The sequence below is a fragment of the Eptatretus burgeri genome, chromosome 1, assembly GCF_056783735.1.
Source record: "Eptatretus burgeri isolate ZD-2024b chromosome 1, Ebu_testis_v1, whole genome shotgun sequence".
In the NCBI taxonomy this organism is placed as follows: domain Eukaryota; kingdom Metazoa; phylum Chordata; class Myxini; order Myxiniformes; family Myxinidae; genus Eptatretus; species Eptatretus burgeri.
In genome coordinates, this window is record NC_140961.1 from 121,137,189 (window position 1) to 121,157,700 (window position 20,512).

The following is a 20,512-nucleotide window of genomic DNA, read 5'->3' on the forward strand; positions in this document are numbered from 1 at the left end:
TAAGACACTTTACATCCTGTTAGACCTTTTAGAACCCAAAAATCTTATTTACCCTTTTAGACCCTCTAAAACCCTTTAGACTTTAGAGCCTTTTGACTCCTTTCAATCTTTTCTACCCAAACAAAATTGCCCTCTCCAGATATATTACTGCAAGGCCCATTTACCATTAATTTATATCATACGCCTCTGGGTTAAAGGTAAAAGTCTTACACCCCTAAGAATATTAAACCACCATTTAGGTTTTTCTCCATTTTTCTGCCAATGTCCGAGCTGTATCTCATAACCGGCTGAGACTTTCAGAATTAAATTTTGCATAAATAATGAAAATATAAGGTATGCCGGGTTGACATTTTTTGACCTTGACCTAATTTTAAGGTCGTGGCCCAATTGTAGATATTTTAATATTTTCACCAAAATTCGACCAGGATTTGTCCGAACGGAATGAAATTGCACCCTCGAGAATCTAGATAGCTGAGAGTAATCTGCATTTGGAGTTAATTTACATCCATACACCTCCGAGTGAAAGGTCAAGGTCAAATGGCAGACTGAAAAAAAAATCTGCATTTATTTTGTTATCGCTCAATTTTGCCATTGCAGGATCTCAAAGACCACTTGGCCTTTCAAGATGTTCTTCCATCATAACAGTGGACCTCCACTGAAGTTGTGCACCTCATATTTGATTATTGTGCTTGATATACTCATTTCAGATTGTGACTTAATTACCAAAAAACACATTTTTGATTATAACTTGAATAATTTTTTTCCGATTTTCATGATGTTGACTTTTTTGGATAGATTGGTGTAGATGGGGACACATTTTCGTTATTTACACTCTATCCATAAATGTTGAAGATCAAGATCATATGGTGGTCTGAAAAAAATATAGCCTTAATTACATTGCGGATTTAAGGCAAGTCGCGGGCAATCACCAAGGCTAAGCCTCCCCTGGTGGCGGGAGGTTTACCTTTGGTGATCACTTTGTGATGGAATATATCTAGTTACCCTCGCCGAAGGAGATTTTGGCATTTTTGGTCCGTCTATTTGTTTCTTTGTTTGTCCATACAGGACTTTTGTGTTTTTCTCCGCAACCACTTGTCAGATTGAGACGAAATTTTCATCATTGGAGTGACTATGCATGCAGAATGGTGTAATGATAATTATGATGTCATAGGTAATGTGGTATGGCAGCCATGTTGGAAAAACAGAAAAAAATTGGACCTCTGTTACTCTGAAACCGCACCAAGGAAAAAGTTGAAACTTAGCAAAGAGCAAGTACTCCTCATGAGGAACGAGTGTGATTTTTTTTAATGACGTCATAATTGCAAATGTAGAATGCTACATCCGATTAGTATGAAAATTTTTGAGGGTCATCTAAGGATAAAATGGTCCACAAAATTGTTTTGATGACATAATCTGTGTCGTGATTCGGCAGTCATATTGTTTTTTTTTTTGTTTTTTTTAAACCTTCAAAGATCTTCTTCAATGAAATGGTGTAACAGATTGAAGCGAAACTTTACATATATGACTGTCTCTCCATGAGGAACAAAAGGTTCATACATATGACATCATAGGTCACATGGTTTGGCAGCCATGTTGAAATTACCCTGAAACATAAAAATCTTCTTCTCCAGAACAACTGGACAGATTGAGGGGAAACTTTACATAAATGTTCCCCAAGGCATGCCTGTACAATGTTGTTAAGGAATAATTGATGTCATATGGTTTGTCAGTCATATTGAATTTAAGAAAATATTAAATAATGTTTTCTCTGGAACCACTTAATCAATTGACATGAAACTTCAAAATTGTGATCTAATTGTGATGGGGAATACAAGTTTTAAATTTCAACTTGATCGGACACATGGTCTGGCAGTCAGAATTCTTTAATTTTTTGATATGGGTTTCTTTTTTAGATTTTTTTTTTTTGAACCAGTCTCACTTCGCTGTGCCTGGATGTGTTTGATGGCAGAGGAGTAGCAGCTGAAATGAAAATCCTATCCAGGTTCCTCCTGATGACTTAATCTTTGCTTTTTGATTGTTCGGGTTCCTTCTGATGACTCCAATGCAAGACTGTACCCATTTGGTCTTCCATTTGATCTGAATTGAATTTATTTTAAACTCATTCTGAATTCATTTGAATAATAATAATAAAAAAACATCATGGGTTAGGGTCGCATGTCCGATAAAAGCAGGGTTACATTAAAGCAGGGTATCTTGGTACCCGGTCATCGCTGCCAGCAGTTTTTAAGTGGCAATTCTAATTATATCTCTTATTAGTTACATAAAACACCAGTACACAAACACCACACAAAACAAGTCCTCACGAGTGTCTGCAATCTCTGCTTGCTCATTTTCTTGGTTTTTTTTATTATCAAGAAGCCCTTACAATAATCTGAACCATTCTCTCACTGAGTCTGATGTGTATTTATGTCTGCATGTATTGTCACGTCTGAGTACCTGTTAATACAGGATTCTTCAGAGCCGGGACCTTTCGTCCTGAGAGATGGTCCAAATGGTCATGTAAGTCATTGCTTTCTGTATTGCTCTCCCTTACCATTCCCCTAGGTCACCCAAATGAGCCAAAATTTATGGCACATGCATAAAAAGCAGAGGGTTGAAACACGTTTTCCTACCTTTTAAAAAGGTTTATTCAAAAAGCAAAGTATGGGGAAGAGGGTTGACATGACACTATCATAAACGGAACAAACAAAATGAGTCAAAACCAAACCAAATGAATAATCTCTGCTCAATGAACTGCCTCACAAGCTCTTCGATGGACCACTTGCTTGACCTCCTTCCACGCAAGCCTCTCTTGGTTCTCTCCTGGTGGGCGGAGTTCCCTTCTTCCTCCTGGACGGAATGCTCCTCAGGGTCCCACACACAGGGTGGCCCAACAAAAATAAATGTACATTGCCAGTTTCGGCTCTACAGCACACGGCGCCGCCACGGCTGGAACACACTGGCCAGAGAGATCCTAATCAGACGAGTTGCACACATGACACATGTGCCTCTGCGATGGGAAGCCCTCACCGAGCCCCACCCACAAACATGAGGTATTTACACACATAATTAATCTGTCTACCCTGTCTCTAAAATACATACTTTGCCAGCTCAGCATCAAATGTAACAAACGATTTATTCTGACAGATCCCTATTACATGGCACTCTAACCTAATCGAAACACACGGACTATATACTCTCCTTCCAGTCCTTCTATAGCTAAGTTTTTAGTCCTTCCAAAGCATTTTGCGGATTTTGTTATCGTGATTTGTATCAGTGGCTGTGGAACTGCACTTATTTTGTTAATGTTCATAACAGTTTTCACGGGTTTTTGAGTTTGTTTATTGAAAGAAGCAGGGGGAGGCCTTGTGTTAAGTTTAGCGTTAAGTCGGTTGGGGCCTTGGGAGTCTGGGGATAACAAAGGTTAAAAATAGAGACCGAAGTAGAAAGGAAGAAGGGTTCAGAAAATGTGATAGTTGTTCAATGTGGGCCACATCAACAATAGGGGAAGCAGAGGAGTCTTACTGTTGTAGGAAGTCTGAGGATATAGCCCACTTGAGGATGGTCATTACTTGGTTGAAGGAACACATCGATAATTTGCAACAAGTAGCAGAATGTGCGAAATTTGGAGATAATACAGTAGTTGGTTACGGTTGTGGAGTAAGGTTGCTGAGGATATTGGAAGTGGTGAGGGTGCAGTGGGGCAGGTGGTTGTGTTTGTGCAATGGGGGCAGGTGGTTGTCATGGTGCAGTGGGTGCAGGAAGTGGTGGATGTGCAGCATGTGCAAGCAGTGGTGGAGGTGTAGCGGGTTCAAGCAGTGGTGGAGTTGCATCATGTGCAGGCAGTGGTGGCTGTGCAGTGGGTATAGGCAGTGGTGGAGGTGCAGCGGGTGCAGGGAGTGATGGAGTTACTGCGGGTGCAGGCATTGGTGGAGGTGCTGCAGATGCAGGCAGTGGTGGAGGTGCAGCAGGTGCAGGCAGTGGTGGAGGTGCAGCATGTGCAGGCAGTGGTGGAGGTGCAGTGGGTCAGCCTAAAGTATAATGATTTTTATGTGAGTCAGCCTAAAGTATGCCGCAGATGAGGAGAGCTGGGCGGACTTGATTTCCTTTTCTTCATTAATTTATTGTTGTTCATTGATTTCTTCTCCTTCTTTGATTTCTTCTCCTTCTTTGGTTTTCTTTTCTTTCCTTCTTTGATTTATTCTCCTTCTTTGATTTCCCTTTCTTCTCTGTTTTTTGATATATTCTTGAGCTGTGATTAAATTTTTTTAATGTGTCCTGTGATTTCCTCTTGTTCTTTGCTTCTTCGACTCGAGGCGTGCCTGGACAATGAAGCACCACCAGTGGACTACAGAAAACTGGAAGGTCTTATGGACCGAAGAATCAAAATTTGAAATCTTCGGTTTATCACACATGTTTTTTGTAGGCCGTCGAATAGGCGAAAGGATGGTCCCTCAGTGTGTGACACCAACTGCCAAACATGGAGGAGGACGCGTGATGATCTGGGGCTCTTTTGCTGGATCCAGAGTCGGTGACTTGCACAGAGTGACTGGCACCCTGAACCAAAAGGGCAACCACAGCATTTTGCAGTGCCATGCAATACCCTCTGGTCGATGCCTAGTTGGTCAGGGGTTCATCCTACAGCAAGATAACGACCCAAAACATACCTCCAGGCGATGTCAGAACTACCTTAGAAGAAAAGAACAAGATGTTAGGCTTCAAATCATGAAATGGCCAGCACAGTCTCCAGACGTAAACCCCATCGAGCTGGTTTGGGATGAACTGGACAGAAGGGTTGATGCAAAGCAACCAACAAGTGCAACACATTTGTGGGAACTTCTGCAACAGTGTTGGGAAGAAGTTTCCGAACAATAATTGATTTCCATTGGAGAAAGAATAATATCTAAAAAAGGTGGCTACATTGAACAGTCAAAAATTTATATTAAATTTTGTTCAACAAAATGATTCCATGATTTATTTTTTATCTTTAATTATTTATTTGTTCTCTGCTTTAATTTCAGAGTACATTGAATCATTAAACTGCTTACATTTCAGTAAAAACTGGAAAAATACGGGTGTTCTAAAACTTTAGACCAGTAGTATATATATATATATATATATATATATATATATATATATATATATATATATATATATATATATATATATATATATATATATATATATATATATATATATATGTGTGTGTGTGTGTGTGTGTGTGTGTGTGTGTGTGTGTGTGTGTGTGTGTGTGTGTGTGTGTGTGTGTGTGTGTGTGTGTGTGTGTGTGTGTGTGTGTGTGTGTGTGTGTGTGTGTGTGTGTGTGTGTGTGTGTGTATATACATACATATAGCAAACAGGGTATGTCAAAAAAGTGGATTATTTGAGCAGCCTGGTAATCTGTCGTTTCTAATGCTGTACCCTTCTATCTTGCAGATTATGGTGGTGGTGATATACCATTTCTAACAAGTAGTCAGTCGGACCCTTCGTCAATTATGGTGTTCACAGTGGAACAAAAACTGAAAATCGTGACTTTGTCATTTTAGGTAAAATTCTACATGGAGGTGTGCCGACAATACTGTCAGTACTACAATGTTCACACCTGTAATGAGCCTTCCAATGGGAGCATGCAGTGGTTTGTGGAGCACTTCCTAGCACATGGAAGTGTGTAAAATCAAAATAAAGGCAACAGTGTAACCAAAGACCAAGGGAACATCGATCTTGTGAGAGATTCTGCCATTGAAGTCCTAAGAAATCCCACCGTCGCCGTTCCTGAGAACGAGCAATCTCATCCTCATCTGTGTGGTGCATTCTCACTTCTGAACTCAACCTCTACCCCTACATAATATATGTAAAGCAGAAACTAACTCTGAATGGCATAGTAAGCTGAGTAACAATGTGTCATTGTCTCAGTGACCAAATGAAAAGGTACCCAAATTAGATCAACTCCTTGTGATTCAGTGATGAAGCACACTTCCATTTGAATGGGGCTAGCAAAAATTACAACATCTTCTGGGGTGCTGAGCCTCCTGAGGAGGTGTCTGAGATGTCTCTCAAGGCCCCCCAAGTCCACTTGCTTCTGTGCATTGAATTCCAGATGGGGTATGCTGGGACCACATTGGTTCGAGGACACCAATGGAAAGACAGTGACAGTCAACGATGAGCACCACCAGTGCTGTACCACGAGGTCTTATGCCGATTCCATGCTGATGTCGCTAATTACCATCTCCAAACCAACTCAGATTTGCATGGTTCATGCAGGACAGTGCCCCACCGCACACTGCTGGTGAACCCATCGACTTGCTCCACCAGCTGTTTCGAAATCATGTCATAAGCCTGGGCACAGTGAATGAGTGGGAAATACACAGCTTGGATTTGAATCCATTGGATGTTTTTCTTTTGGGGTGCTGCCAAAGGTCAAGTTTACGCCAACAAACCTCGAACCCTGGCTGTCCTGAAGCAAGATGTGGAGCACGACCGTCAGGCGACCGCTCCAGCCACTTGCAGTCGAGTTGTAGATAATTTCTGAGTCAGGATCAAAGCCTGCTTGAACAGAGACGGAGCACAGATTGAAAATGTCAATTTCAAGCAGTATAATGAGCGATTTGAAAATGACATGGTGTATGCTTTCCATCAATGTATCACTGAAATTGCTACCTTTTGTAATTTTTCTGCAATGAAACATTCACATAGTCCACTTTTTTTGAAACACCCTGTATATATTTCATTTTACATCTTTTTTCATGAAGGTTTGATTTTCAGACTTTGAGATAGTTTTATCACAATACTTATCTCAATGCACATATTAGAACCAATTAATATTCAATGTTTTCATCACACACAATCATGTTTATAGTTTTCTTCATTTTGAACTTTCAGATACAGAATATCAACCAAGAATGAGTAATCCTGAGTAATACAAGAATGAGTAATACGTTCCTGGGAAAGTCACATTTCCAACCTCGCCTCAAAAGCCAGTCGCCGACTGGGAATCCTCCGTCGTGCTAAGTCCTTCCTCGGCCCTCTTGAGCTCCTGACCACTTACAAAGCTTTTGTCCGTAGCCTGATGGAGTACTGCTCTCCCCTCTGGGCTGGTGCTCCTGCCTCCCACCTTTCTCGGCTTCATGCTGTCGAAACCAGGGCATTTAAGATCATCGGCATCTCCCGCAATGAAGCTGAGTCTTTGGGCCTCTCACTCAATCACCGCAGGTTGGTCGGTGGTCTTTCTGTCTTCTACCGACTCCTCTCCAGCCTTGCCCCCCCCTGCGCTCTCTGCAATTTGTCCCCACCACATTTCCACAGGGCGCTCAAGGTCCGCCAACAACCCCCTTCTGGTAAAACTACCAAAATCACGAATCACTGCTCATCTTCACTCTTTCATTCCTCTTTTTTCCCGCCTTTGGAATAAACTTCCTCACTCTATTCTTTCCCATTCTTCCCTCCAGGCTTTCAAAACAGCTGTTCACCACCACCTCTTATCTTCCCCCATCCAAATCCTCGATCTTTTCTACCCCCGATAATCCACCCAAGCCCACTTCCTTCATTTCTCCTGCTTTCCTTCCTGAAAGTCCCTGAAATGTCCATCTTCTCTTTGCCATGTTCCCCGTCCCATCCCCATCCCTCTCCCTTCCACAGTTCACCTAATGTGTCTGTTCCCCACTGTTTTGTCCCTTCCACACCCGCCCCTCTTGTCTCATGCCTCCTTGCTGTGAGTTGTGTGTTAGCTCTCATACGAGCCTCGACCAAGGTATACAAAAAAACAAAAATCCTGGTAGAGGAGCATCTAATGTTGGTGAAGGCGACAGCTCACCAAAATTATGTCCTGCAATCAAACGACTGAAACTGTCATATGATTTTCAGAAATGTATTGTGCGTCAACAGCCGAAGACCAATGAAAAACTATCTCAAGTCAATGCAGCTGGTTTTCACACTCTGGAGCATGCCACAAACATTCACAAAGATGATACGTACATGCTACTCATCGAGAGGCAATGTGAGCTAACAGAGACATTATCAGCAGAAAATGCCAACATACACGACCACAGAGGATGCTTCCACAGATACACCAGTAAATCCACCCTGCAGCAGATAAAAATCATCCCAGAAAAGCAATTGCATGAAAAAGAACAGAGTGAAACCACCCTGAAGATGATGGGCCTGATATATCAGCTCGTTGTAAATGGACCAGCAGAGCATCAGCTACTCAGTTTGTCTGGTCGAATTGTATTATCTGTTTGAATAAAATCTCACAAAAAGGACAACAAGCTGCATGAAATTGAGATAGAGAGGGAAGCCAGCCTGAAGAAAGCTGCTGAGTGGCATAACTATGAAAGTACGTGGTGTTCCGAAAAGGCTTGGACAACTTTGGTTGTTAATATATTTAGAACCACAAATGAAACAATGATACCCTTTAGTTTATATGATATAGAAACTCATAGAGTTTTGTGCTTTTCATCGATATGCTTCAAAGTGAGCTCCATTTTTTGTGTGCAGGACCTCAAAGCAGTACATGAGTTCTTGCCATGTTCAGCTCAGCATGTTTGTGTCCACCAGTGCACATGCAGCTGTGATCTGTGATGGAAGATCCTGCAGATTTACCACCATGGTGTCGTCGACAACATCTTTGAGATACCCCCAAACAATAAATATCAAGTGGGGTTATGTCTGGTGATCGTGAGGTCCAGGCTGTTGGAAATTTTTCTTTCAGGATGGCTCAAACGATTAAGGCCCAATGAGGGGGAGCGCTGTCCTGTTTAAAAATGATATCAGGTTGAAGGTCTTCAATCTGTGAGAAGGCAAATCCTTCCAACATGTTCATGTAAATTGTTGAGGTCACTGTCCTCCGCAAAGAAAAAGATACTCATCAAGTGGTCATGGAGAAGGCCACACCACACATTGACCTTCGGACTATCACGTATGTGTTCAATGACCACATTGGGATTTCAGAACCCCAGATCCTCACATTGTGCCAGATGACCTTCCCCGAAATATGAAAGCAAGCTTGGTTTGTGAACATAACCTTTTTCAGGTAATCTTCGTCATCCTCTATGCGACCGAGCATTTCCAAGGGAAACGCCTTGCATTTGGGTCCGTCATTTAGTTTGAGTTCCTTCAGAATCTGCACCTTATTGGCATAAACTTTGGTCTTTTATGCAAAATCCTGTGCACAGTGGTGGTTCCAAGTTCCAGTTCTCTGGATGCGCGTCAGATTGATTTTCTGGGACTTTGTTGAAATGATTCACACACTCGTTCAACGTCTGCTGCACTTGTGCTTGGTCAACCGGATTTTTTCCGTTTCTAACAACTTCCAGTCTCCTGAAACCTCTTGTACCACTCTCTGATACCAGTCTGTGATGGGAGATTCCTTCCATACGTTGTACGGAAATGACTCTGAACTTGCGTGTCGGATCTCGTCTTTGAACCATTCGACGCATTGAGCTTTCCCCTTTGGAGTCGCCATTTTCTTTCGCATTGAAACCACCAGACATAAAAAAAAGAAACCTTTATGAGTTTCTGTGTGAAGTAAAACAAAGGGTATCATTGTATCATTTGTGGTACGAAATATATTAACAACTAAAGTTGTCCAGGTCTTTTTGGAACACCCGGTATGCTGCTGCATGTCACAGCCAAAGACCTTATCGCTTAGGATGATGTATATCACTCAGCACGCTGCACAACTTATATTACATCAGCAACATATCGAGCCAATGACAAAACAGGTACATCTGATCATGATAATGCTTCTAAACAAATTGTTGATGTAATTCATGATGACCTTTTGAAAAACAAAAAAAAATTTCCTCTTGTCAAAGTTGCTTGTCATAAACTGATCAATCCTACCAACAGATATTATGGAGCATTATAGCAGCTATAAGCTCCAAAATAAACTCCTAAAATTATATGGTGACTCCATTTCAATACAATCTCAGCATGGACAATGAAAATCCAACATTATTCTCAGCAGCCAGATCACAGTAGGAGATGCTATTGAAGCAGCTAGTGCTTTGAAATATGAGTTGAAGTCATCTCAGCTTGATCTTGACTTCTCATCACAGAGTTTACTGGAAGATGATCCTGACGGAATATTGTACTCAGAAGCTTCTATTCTCAGACATGACGTGGCTCAATACAACAGTTCATCAGATTATCCAACACCAGCTCAGGTTGGTCTTGGAGAATCTGCTTCAAGTATATCTCCTATCTTGTTACGTTTTGTGAAATGGCTGGTGAACACACGTTCCTTTGAATCAACAAACTATGAATGCAGAACCATTGAGGATTATAAAATTCACTGCCATTACAGAAACAATTGTATCTGCCAGGAGAAAAGTTCTCACCCCAAGACAGATTGGTCAAGCTGTGCAATTTGTTAGGAACATGATGAGGAACATGTTTCTTCTCGAACAACATACCCCAGAGAGAAAATGACAGATCCGTTTAAGGATGACGCACGTCCGGAGGGATTAATAAACATATTTACTGGTGTGCAAGTACCTTGACTGTGAAAGCACGTTGTCACTTGGTTAGAATGGCAGTTTCTACATGCCCATTACCAAATCCAAACTGAAGACATTTGCTGACTTGACGAAGAAAACCACGATAAGACTTAACGGCAGCAAAGGAAGCACAGTGCACGTGACTATCAGCTCCGAATTGGTCTTTCGTTGCGCCGTAACCCTTGTGAAGAGTCGTAATGACGCGACCATATAGGGTGTGCTTGCCAATCCCATGGGGCCAGTGCCTACAGCTCGATTCCATGAGGATGGAGCAACGTGAAAAGGTCCAAAGTCTGATTTCGGTCAAAGGCTTGAGGATGCTGCTGAAGTACAACCTGAGCTTCCTACTTTTGATAAAGCTCAGTCATTCCACATGAGAGATGCAATGGCATTCGTGCAGGCAATGGATGGGGAAAAAATACAATTCCTTTGGGATTCTAGCCGAGAGCTACATAAAGCAACTCATGTCTGGGTTCAAATACAGGTCAGGTCAGGTCAGGTCAGGTATGGGAGCATGTGCCAGAACAGCACGTCGCTGCGTCCACTTTCCGCCGGTACTCCAGGGGCCTCCGTCTGGCCATCCCCCAGGCAGATGCCAGGCCCATCCCCATCTCCTTGAGATGATGGTCAACCTGTTGCAACCATGAGGCACGTGGTCGACCCACTGGCCTCCTCCACTCATGAGACTCCCTCGCTGAGAGAATCTGGTGAGCAGGATCAGAGTCAGGAAAACGAGCCACATGTCCATACAGCCGCAACTGACGCTCACGGACTATGCAGGTAACAAATCTCATCCGAGTCTCTCTCAGCAACCGCTCGTTGGACACAAAATCCGACCAGCGATAGCCAAGGATTCTCCGAAGAGACTTGGTACCAGGTCTCTTCAAATACAGCTATACTGTCATTGTTGTATTTGACAGATATGGCATTGCTGATTGCATGAAGATTCAAGAAAGAGAATGATGAGTAAACACAGCTAGATTCGGGTGGAAGGAATATGAGGTTATAGCTGGTCATTCAGATCCTCACTAGAAACGATTCCTGAATGTGACCAAGAACAAAGAGAGGCTGATGAGGTTTCTCTGTGACTTCATCACACAAAATGTCACAACATCGAGCTCCCAACCCTGAGTGCAAAATCTACATGGATGGTGGTCTGGCTGTCCAGATGATGTCAAATTACTTCAGAGAGAGAGGGAGAGAGTAGAGGAAGCAGATGAATTAAAAAGTAACCACGAAGAAGCTGACACTCCTAATGCTGTTGCATGTGATGCGGACAGACAAAAGATGTGGATGGAAGACTTATCATAAGATCCCCAGGCACAGAGATTTAGTCTTAGCATTACACCATTTCCCAAAGATGACCAACTCCAAAAAGTTGTGGATTCAGACTGGTATCATGACAAGTACCACTGATCACTGCCGATACATTCCAGTACATTCCACATGTCAAGCTATTTCAGCAATGCTGTGCCAAATCCTGTCTGCTGAGCATGCCTTGACAGGCTGTGATTCTATATCTTCTTTATTTGGAATAGGGAAGAAATCATTCCTCAAAGTACTCCATGACAGAACAAAGTAATTCAGTGACCTCACAGCTATCATTGGTCAGGATGAAAAGGCTGCAACAGCTGCTGCAAGGAAGTTCATTGCTCCATTGTATGATCAGAAAGGATGGGCAAAAGGACAACACAGCAATCTCAACTAGCATCCGTTGAAGTCTTCAATATCCCCCACCATAGTAAATGAGGACAAGTAGTAAAAGGCACCAGTTCAATTTATTATTGATGTGTGTACCAAATTTCATAAAGAAATAGTTAATAGTTTTGCAACTATGATCTGGAAACAAAGGTTAACCTCAATTATTTCTTAATACTCAACTTGTTTCCATGGAAAGTGACAGATAATAAAAATTTCTCTAAATCTCTAAATATAAAAAGGCACCAGTTCATCACTTGCTTGATATGTGTACCAAATTTCGTAAATATATCTTGAGGGGATTTGTAGTTTAGCTCCGGAAACGAAATGTGACGGACGGAACCGATATCTATATCCCCCCCCCCCAACTTAGTTGGTTGGCGGGGGATAATAGACTGAGAGTCAAATTGGCATCTCAAAAGAATGCCAGTTTGTTGAAGCTGCCTCGATGTGAAGACAGTGTTGATCAGCACAAGAAGAGGGAGGGCATCATGGCAGCCCATTATTTCAATTAACTCAAATCTTGCCATACAGAATATTGATACCCTACCAGATTATGGGTTGAAGAGGGAAGGTGACAGCTTGGTGCCAATTAGTGGGCTTCCTCAGTGACATCAGTGTTACACGCTGTACCAAAACATCAAACTTCCACGGTTTGTACTTGAACATATTGACATTTTTTTTTTTTCAACAGATCCAAGAAATATCAACATTATTTTCCGAATTGAACAACATTTTCAAAATGGCTGCCAAAATGGCGCTTCACTTCACCTTGTTCGTTTTTCTTTGCTTTGCTTCACCTCGCTTGTTTTTGCTTCACTTCACTCTCTCCTTCAGCGCCTTTCAATTACTTTCGTGTTTTTCTCTTCTCTGCACACCCACACACCTTTTCACCTCATGCCCCAACACATCTTCGCTTTCACCTCATTGCCAGGCCATACTGTGCCTCCTCACCTCACCACCATTCATTCTCCCATCACAAACTACCGCACACTATCATGCGCAGACTTCCATACCATTGGCTGCTCGAACCCCAGGAGCGCAAGTGGAGCACCATCGCGTAGAGTCACCCATACTATTGGGTGTTCTGAGGGAGCACAAGCGGAGTGGAGGAGGGAGTGTGAGGAGGTGAATCCAAGGATTTTCAGGCCAGACTATTGGGCAGCAGCAACTCAGGTGTGTTGGGGGCCACAATAGACCCCAACTATTTCTTTCTCATATATATATATATATATATATATATATATATATATATATATATATATATATATATATATATCTCTCTCTCTCTCTCTCTCTCTCTCTCTCTCTCTCTCTCTCTCTCTCTCTCTCTCTCTCTCTCTCTCTCTCTCTCTCTCTCTCTCTCTCTCTCTCTCTCTCTCTCTCTCTCTCTCTCCTCACCCCTCTTCTCTCATTTATTCAGGTGTCTGGATCCATCAGTTAAAGTGCTGTGATTGGCTAAGAATTCTGAGGGCAGGTACGTCACCTCGAGGTAATGGGAATGTCATACGTGCTGTAAATACTTGTTTGCCTGCCATTGCCAATACAAGCTTGAACTGTCTTGACTTGTCCCGTCCTGCATTAATCGGGAAATATCATGTCTGAGAGCCATTGATCCAGGGTTGAATAGTCAATGATAGACGAATGGGTGGATGGGAAACTCTGGTTCGCTCGGCCAATTAACATCTGCTGCGCAGCTTCCGGCACGGTTCCCTATCTGCTTCAATCATCTCATGGGTATGGTAAACCGACCCTGGGTGTGAAGATCCGACCAGAGGTGAGTGTTGTAGACTGCGTCCGTGGTCTTTTTAATCGACTCCTCAGATTCTCAGAGCTATCTGAGAGCAGTGAGGTCCATCACGATCTAATAATATGGGAATTAGATAGCGCAGGTCAATACAAGATGGTGTAATCAGTCTCAGAGTTGCACTACAGCATAGCACATAAAGTGCAAAATTCTACAGCACAGTTCATCTGTACATGGTGTAACACATTATAACAGTGCTGTTAGTACAGAATAGTCTATGATACTAGGGGTTAGTGTTTTTATTTTCATTTTTGTGGTGTAGACTGTCGAGGCTCGTATGAGAGCTAACACACAGAAACGCACAATGACGGGAGCAGGAGACAAGAGTGGTGGGAGAGGAAGGAAAAAACAGTGTGGAACAGAGACATGGGGAGATCTGTGGAAGGGAGAGGGATGGGGTGGGGTACACAGGGTAAACAAGATGGACACTACAGGGATTTTCAGGTCCTTACACGACGGGAACCTTCCTGAAAGTCACTGTCAATTATGTGACTCACATTTTGAGAATGTGGCTTCAAAATGAATTAAAAAAATTAGTTAAATCACCAAACCCAATGATGTCTGACGACCCCCATTAGCAAAAATTTTTTTTTTTAAATCACGGGGGTGCCCCCCACCTTTCCAGGCAGTTTCCTAACACCTCGTCCACGATAGCTGCACCATCCCAGATGAAGACCACTCAATGGTCGAAACGTCTGACCTGAGTTTTTCCAACTGTGCAACTACACCAGTGGGTTGTTTTCTTTAACTTGAAAACATTTTGACCTTCCCCTTCGGCCAACATGGACTCAAAGTTCTCAAGAAGCCCTCCCACTTCTGACGTGCGAACCCTCCAATATAATCCGATATTATGCCATCATGCTGATGTCACAGTCTCATACCGTTCTGTTCTTTATGCAGCTTACACAGTACAGTATCATCTTCTCAAAGATGCCTCACACAACGAACTGTGTAATGATGCCTCTTTCACAAGCCAGGACAAGCTGGATGGGTAAATTGCTCAAGCATTGCTCCGGTGCTGTTGCACTTTCACTAGAACCCAACGACCCATTCTTTGAAGCTGGAACTGAAGCACATATGCATCACAGTGCCATGCTCCAGAGGCTTTTATGCAAATGTCTTTGAATTTCGTTAATGTTACATCATGTTTTTCATTAGTTCTGCACATGAATGAATCCTTTTTTTAGATCCTCGTGGAGGATCTCTAAGTCGTACTCACGTTGTTGTTCTTCATCTTCTTCGTGTGGACTATTTTGTTTCACAGCCTCCAGTTTTCATTTAAACTTCCTGAAACTTGGCATATATATACATATATATATATATATATATATATATATATATATATATATATATATATATATATATATATATATATATATATGTAAAATACCCTGTGCAGACAGTAACCATCTCCGATTTTGAAAATTCCTCCGAGAAAAAAAGTTATGACGTCAAAATATCTCTAACAAAAAAATATGACGGCAAGCTTTTTGAATTCTGATTGCGGGAATCGAACAGGGCATTAGCAGATATGAATCACCGCACATATGATACATCACTATGACGTCATATCAATTTTTATGACGTCATTCCTATTTTTTGACATTTTTTGTTTCACAACCCAGAGTTTTCATCGGATCTTCGTGAAACTTGCCATGTATATGTATAAGCCCACGTGCAGGCAGTAACCATCTCCGATTTTGGAAATTCTTCCTCGAAAAAAAGTTGACGTCATAATATCGCCGCTAATGGAAATCGCCTATACCATTATCTCCAAAACTAGGCAAGCTGTTTGAATTTTGTTTGCGGGAATCAAGCTGGGCATTAGCACAGATAATTTATCGCAAACCTGACACATCACAATGACGTCATATTCGTTTTTATGACGTCATCATTAAGAGGACGAGGATCTTAGCTCATTTGAGCTTGTTTAAAAAGGGTGTTCAAACCTATCAATCGACCCATCGGGGGATTGTAACTTGGGCTTGGGACAAGATCGAACGTCTTCTCACACAATGGATGGAACGCTTCACAATGCAACAATGGTTGACAATGCATCGGAGGACAAAGTTGGTGAAATCCATAACATTTGCGATATTATAGAATGGGTTGCCTATCAATGTTTAGTCCAATGCGTTTGCGGCTATCGAACAAACCTCTGCTGCTGAGGTTCAGCACAGTGCACACACAACCTGTGCTTTTGACCAAATCATTTTCACAGATCTACAGAGCACTACATGTGCTCTGTACAAGTGTGACGAGGGTTTTGTGGCACTTCAGACATCAATAGCTCCAGCTCCTGAAAAGATGTTACGTGTCATTAGGTGCAACTGCCAGGCTGAATGTAGCACCATGAGATGCACATGCAAGAAGCACAACATTGACTGCACTCCAGCTTGGGGAAAGTGCAGGGGCTCTGGCTGCACAAACACTCCATGTGACAATGATGAGGATGATGACGACATTGTCGAGTTCTAACTTTAATACGCTTGATTTTTCTCAACATGTATAGTAAGTTTATAATGGATGCAGTTTCTGAGTTTAATGCGAATTTTCATTTTCGTTTCAAAACCTTCGTCAGGCAGATGTGATTGCCCCGAGTGGAATTGTGAATGTTGTCATGTTTCAATGATTTACATAATTATATTGTTTTGCCATAGACTTGATTTCATCTTGTGTCTTCAACGTTTCTTTTTTTTATTTGTCCAGGAGTCAAAATCAATATCAGGTAAATATTCTTTTTTCAGGACAAAAAATTGACATTTTTGGACAAAAAAGGTATAATTTTTTTATTTTACCCTCAATACATTTCACTTTTTAATAATTATTCTTATATATCAATATACTGACCCTAACTAGAAACAATTAGAATGCAGAAAAACATATATTTACATATTAAAATATCAATCTTTACAATTTTCTCATTTTTTCCGAAGCCGTGTGGCGGCCATATTGGATTTCAATGATTTCAGGACATTCCCCCCCCCCCCCCCCGGAGGATCCCTTAGGACTTTTTTCTGTCACTGAGGACATATCCAGGAGTCAAAATTTGTTGAGTTTGCTTTTGTTGCAATTTGTGGGAGGTTGACCAAATATTTCTGCTAAAATGCCTGTACTAGTTCGTAAAAGACTTGGGTCAAGCTTGCGCCTGCCAACCCACCAAGAATGTGTGAATAACTGTATCGATAAGGAAGAAGAGGGTCTGTCATGGACTGTCAGAGGCGTAACTGGTGAATAAATCGAGGTTGCTGCATCACTTGTTTTAAGCCCACTTGATGGAGTTTGCGCACTCAATGGTTTTAGCCGACTGGACGTTGTAAGCCCTCCCTTGCATCATGTTCGCCAACTGGATGATGTTTGTCGACTGTCTATGTTTTGCCGACTGGTTGGTGTTAGCCAATTAGATGGTGTTAGCTGACTGGATGGTGTTAGCCAATTAGATGGTGTTAGTCAATTAGATGGTGTAAGCCAATTAGATGGTGTTAGCTGATTGGATGGTGTTAGCCAATTAGATGGTGTTAGTCAATTAGATGGTGTTAGCTGACTGGATGGTGTTATCCAATTAGATGGTGTTAGCTGACTGGATGGTGTTAGTCAATTAGATGGTGTTAGCTGACTGGATGGTGTTAGCCAATTAGATGGTGTTAGTCAATTAGATGGTGTTAGTCAATTAGATGGTGTTAGTCAATTAGATGGTGTTCATCAATTAGATGGTGTTAGTCAATTAGATGGTGTTAGCTGACTGGATGGTGTTAGCCAATTAGATGGTGTTAGTCAATTAGATGGTGTAAGCCAATTAGATGGTGTTAGCTGAATGGATGGTGTGAGCAATTTATTTGCCATCACCCACTCAATGGCTATTGACCCCTAAATGTTGTTAACCCATTCAATCAATTCCCAGAGAGTGTTTCCCCGCACACCAATAATGATTATTTAATTCCCCACTCGTTAACTGGACAACGCACACCAGGAAAACAACACTGACTCGTGAGTTCGTTGGGCAGGCAGACGTCGAGCCAGTCAAGGTGTCCCAATGACCCGTTATTTATTTACACGTGAGGTTTTTCCATTGGGGGATGCCTGTGCCGGTGTTTTTAAACGATCGCGACGGTCCCTGCTGTGGAATCAACAGACGAGCGATGTGTCCATGTAAGGTCATGAAGCCCTAATAGCTGCCGAAAATAGAGCTGTGAGCAGAGCACATGAGAGACGTGACAGCAGGCGATGAAACCAAGCACCACCATTGATTGTCAGGAAATAGAACATAATGAAAGATTTACTGGCGAAGAGTAAATAGGAGTTAAACCGCTCACCTTGTTAACCAACCAACTATCAATTATGACGTCACAGAGCATAACGACAAGTTAAATGTTATACTTCCCACGGTCAATCCAATCGCTTATTTATACTTTGCGACATTGGAATGGCACTCGGTGGAGCGCACACCTCCGCATGGCTGAACAGTTTACACACATTTTGTATCCCACTCAAAGGCCCGATCTGGATCCGTGCATTCACCAAAATCGAATCGGCTTGTTCTTGTCAACTACTCAACTCATCCACCATGTTTTGTCATAATCCGTCGACAACTTTTTGAAATATCGTTATACATATCGGTTTTGGCCCTACCTCTCAAGGGTGAAGAATCACTTAAAAAAATTGTAGTATGTGGATCCGGATCTTCACTAAAATCAAATCCTTCGTCCGCGTCACACCCCCAAGCTGTCCACCAAATTTCATCCGAATCCATCAATAACTTTTTGAGATATCCTGTTAATTATCATTTTTAGCCTGATCACTCACTCATTGGTGGAGAAACACTCAAAAAATGATAGTATTCGGATCTGGATCAAAATTGAATCATTTTGTTCGTGTCACACTCCCAAGTTTTCCCCCCGAATTTCATCCGAATCCATCAATAACTTTTTGAGATATCCTGGTAATTATCATTTTTAGCCAGATCACTCAATGGTGGAGAATCACTCAAAAAATGATAGTGTTCGGATCCGGATCAAAATTGAATCATTTTGTTTGTGTCAAACTCCCAAGTTTTCCCCCAAAATTTCATCCGAATCCATCAATAACTTTTTGAGATATCCTGGTAATTATCGTTTTTAGCCTGATCACTCACTCATTGGTGGAGAATCACTCAAAAAATGATAGTGTTCGGATCCGGATCAAAATTGAATCATTTTGTTTGTGTCAAACTCCCAAGTTTTCCCCCCAAATTTTATCCGAATCCATCAATAACTTTTTGAGATATCCTGGTAATTATCGTTTTTAGCCTGATCACTCACTCATTGGTGGAGAATCACTCAAAAAATGATAGTATCCGGATCCGGATCAAAATCGAGTCATTTCGTCCGTGTCACACAGCAAATGTGTCCACCAAATTTCATCCGAATGAGTCCATATCTTTTTGCGATATCCTGATCACAGACAAAAAATAACAGAGACAAACAGGGATGAATACATAACCTCCACCCACCTTCGGTGACGGAGGTAATAAAACAAAATGGGTTTTGTTTTCATCCCATTATAGTGAGTACTTTCATAATGAGGTTACCGATACCTGTTTCTTTTCTCTGAGCCATCACAGTTTATAAATCGTTGACCTTTTATTGGGGGAAAAAGGGGAGGGGGATATGACATCACCGATGTCAATAAGGACAGAAGTAAAAGGAAAATAAAAACTTTCTCCAGCCTTGACATGTAGTCGAGGAAGTTTCTGCTCAACGAGTCGTGCAGCACACGTGATGTTCCCGAAGTTTCTGGCACGTGACGTCATAGTTATCAATAATTATTATTTACATGGAATGGACATTGATCTTAAACGAAGGATGTAATTTAACACAAAGGTGGTTCAGTATTATTGACCTGGACAATTGTTTATAACTTTGCATGTTCTTGCTCAAAGTAGTTCATAATTAGTGGATATTATAATTATATCATCAATCACCTTAACAGGCAATCTTCCATAAAGTTGAACAGAATTGATGTTCACTTGAACCAGAAATTTAATGATTATTCGCTGTTCCACCCTCTCTTGCACCACTCGTCACCGTCCTGATTTTCACAATGTGCATCACAGCAAGAATCACGTGACAATGGATATTGGTTACCAACAGCTGTGTCGTACCTGAGCCGGTCGGCCTGTTTGTGTTCTCATCTGAATCCCTGGCTTAGGATGTTGATGCGATTTATTTATGTGACATCATGGGACACAGACGAGGTGCAAACCTCTTATCTGACAGAGATAAGTGCTGAATAATTACATGTCCAATTAATTGCGATCTAATGACGTAATGCTGCATTGTGGCGAATGTTTTTACATAGGGATCCAACGTGGAAGTAACAATCTCAGTACCAGGTATGTACATCCCCAGCAGCAAACCACTGCATTGCACCGTCGTTGTGTTGACCGGATGAGCACTCAAATCTGAACCTGGCGAATGGCATTCCTTGCACAAATTAGCTACTGCTTCAGCTCATCGAGGGTCCATGGCTGTCT

General features: G+C 41.8%; 1 long non-coding RNA gene across 4 annotated transcripts in view; it reads right to left on the reverse strand.

The window, feature by feature from the left end:
* Positions 1 to 5,194: 5,194 nt before the first annotated feature.
* LOC147035301 (uncharacterized) overlaps positions 5,195 to 20,512 on the reverse strand; it is a 67,525-nt gene continuing 52,207 nt past the window's right edge. For 3 of the 4 annotated variants that reach the window (XR_015062015.1, XR_015062009.1, XR_015062005.1), the window contains one exon: positions 5,195 to 6,543. This is a non-coding gene — a long non-coding RNA (uncharacterized LOC147035301). Of the gene's footprint in view, positions 6,547 to 20,512 lie in introns of all 4 variants that reach the window. The other variant, XR_015062019.1, reaches the window with a different exon arrangement.